The sequence below is a fragment of the Silene latifolia genome, chromosome 11 (genome assembly GCF_048544455.1).
Source record: "Silene latifolia isolate original U9 population chromosome 11, ASM4854445v1, whole genome shotgun sequence".
Lineage (NCBI taxonomy): Eukaryota > Viridiplantae > Streptophyta > Magnoliopsida > Caryophyllales > Caryophyllaceae > Silene > Silene latifolia.
Window position 1 is genome coordinate 193,701,121 of NC_133536.1, and position 2,883 is coordinate 193,704,003.

The window sequence follows — 2,883 nt, forward strand, 5'->3', positions numbered from 1 at the left end:
CCTACTCAGTTTCTGTTGGTTGTCTAGTGTGTCGGTTGTTGTATCGTTTATGTATCGTTGTTGTGACCGTGTGGCGGACTGTGTATGGTAATCGGTTGGTGTGTGCTGTTTCATTGGTTGTGGTTATAGTACAGCTGTCTGTGATTGATTGTCTTTGGTTCTCGAGGTGCATCCTCGGCTGAGTGGAGTCGCTTGCGGAAGTGGCTTTACGCCCTAGTTTTGCCCTTCGTGGAACCCTCCACGGGAGGGGATGTGCACATTCATGGGACAGGGTTTATCGCTCGGTATGATGAGCGGGGATTTGGTGGGTACGGCTGCAGTCCCCCACTAACAGGCCTGGTCCAGTGGACAGTCGGTGACGGTGATTGATTGGTGAAGATGTGGCTTGTGTGTATGTTGTTGTTCTGTCTTGTTGTGCCTGTGGTTAGTGTGTCTCTTGAGTTGCCGACCTTGTGTGGTTTGTCTTTTGTTTGTTTCTGTTGTGTCTGCCGTGATCCCTTATGGTGAGCAGTCAGTCTTAGCAGGTTTTGTCTTGGATGGTTGCTGGAGTCTGGATGGGATGAGTCTTCACGAGTAATGGCAGAATAGTTTATATAGTTTTGACGAGTTGTACCTTTTGTTTTTAGTAGTTTGGTTGTATCACTTGTAAAGTTATTTTAAATGTTCTTTTATCGACTTTTGATGATTACTTACCTTGGGCAACCGAGATGGTGATGCCCTTATATGATAGGGAAGGTCTTGTTAAGGCTCCTTGGTATATGAGGGTGTCACAAAGTGGTATCAAAGAGACGATTTTGGAACCTGTAACAAATGAGCCTAATGAACGTAGTGAGTCTAATAAAATGAACCTGGTGTATTTATATTGGGAGCCCCAGCTGATGCTAGATTTTGGGTGAGTAGGCGCCCTCATTTCAAAATCATGGCCCCATTGTGCTTAAGCCAGTCGATGGGTATGGGATGTGGAGTCAACAATTATGTGCCTTAAGTGTATAGTGGCCGCGCTAGAAATAATTGTGGTAAAGTTCCTGTTAGAGCTAGCATGTATGTAATGGTTATGTTAGAATCGTATATGATAAAGTTCCTAATGGAGCTAATGTGTGTGTGTGATAATAATGGGAAATGTGAAAGTTGGTGCATGAACAAAGTTGTGTGTGAAAAGAGTAAGAATTTGGAATAATGTATGGAGTTTGGTGACGGTCGTATTTGCCTCAAGTTGTTAGTATTGGTAGTTCCTATAAGAATTTACAAATTTTATAATAGTAATAATAATGATAGTTAAAAGTTGTGAATTTGTGATAATAATTATCAAAAATTGTAATGGATGAATGTGGTGTATGAATTGCTGAATGCTTCCGTCTGTGACAAGATTAAATTGAGTAAACTTATTTGGTAGACTCGGATGATACATGGAAATTTAATGTTAAATGAGTGCTTATAGTAATATGGTTATAAGCTTCATTAGTGAAGTTGTAGACAAAGGTTTAGACATGAAACAATGCGTCAAACGTATGCTTAAATGACTTACTAGCGTGATAAATTGTTTGGTGTGATATTCGCTATAGAAGGGAATGGTATGTATCTTAGTTGGGGAAAACCGTCGCGTTGTGGCCCTTGTGGGTAGTAATAGTGTGCTGTGAATGATTATAGTAACCTGTGATGATTTCCAAATTTGGTTTGGAATCGTCACGTGTTGTAGTTTTGCAGGAACTTAATAAATCTTGTAATCCGGACCATGTACCTAACCTTACTTGACCGAGTATGAGTGCCTAATAGACTAAGTAGACCTCATTCGATCTAGTTAGGAAGCTATAACGTCGAGGAGGTAGGAATTCCCTACCGAATAGCGCCTACTCGATCGAGTAGAAGCCACTCGATCGAGTATCCTACTTACTCGATCGAGTAAGGCTACAGTACCGGACAATTCCGCGGGTTCATAAACCCCTTCTTAATTCATTCTTCTTATTCTTCCTCTTATTCTCGCCAACCCTAATCCCTAAATCTCTCTCAAACTCTTTAATTCTTGTTTTTGTGGTCATCCAATTGGTGATTTTTTTTTCTTGCCTAATTTCGTTCTTCTTGCTTCCTAATTGCTAAATGTATGAATTTTCCTTCTATTTTAATGCTCTTAATCAATTCGAAATACATAGGGTGATAGAAAAAATTGAAAAGTCGATTTATATGTGAGGAAACTTGCTTTTAATTGTTGTAATGTGATCTAGATGCTTTCCTTAATGATTATTGTTGTTAAGAATGCAAAAATCAAATTGAAAATTTCATGTAAGTGTGACCGAAATTTTTAGGGTTTGGTAAATTAAGTTGATTTTTGGTTGCCTATTACATGTAAAGGGATGAAAATTGAGTAATGTATGTTGTGTATATCATGCATGTGGGGAGTTGATTTTTGTGATTTTCGCCCTAAAATTTGTCTTAAAACTCCGTTTTAAAAGTGCCTCAAACTGAAATTCGTCTCATATAATTGCAAATTTGGGTGGTATATGAATATGCTTTGGAGATTTGAGTTCTAAAAATAGTTTTGGTTGAGTTAATTCATGTTAATTGTGCCAAAATTTTCACAGCTGTATAGACCGTCTGAGCTACAAGAATTGGAAATTTTACTTGTAATTTTGGGAATTGTTGGTGATAGTGTGTACTTAGATGATTCTTTCATGACCAAACAAGTATGCTTTATATATTTTAGTGTATATGCGGTGGTATATTGAAATTATATGTTAAAACAGATGCCGAGACCAACAATAGGGACCAGACATAGTAAGAGGGGTAGGGCCTCCCAGCCAGAAGTTGGGGAAGGGAGTGGGCCGGTAGTTCTAGCTGTTCCTGAATACCCGTCTGTGGTATTTGTAGACTACACCCAACGGGACAAAT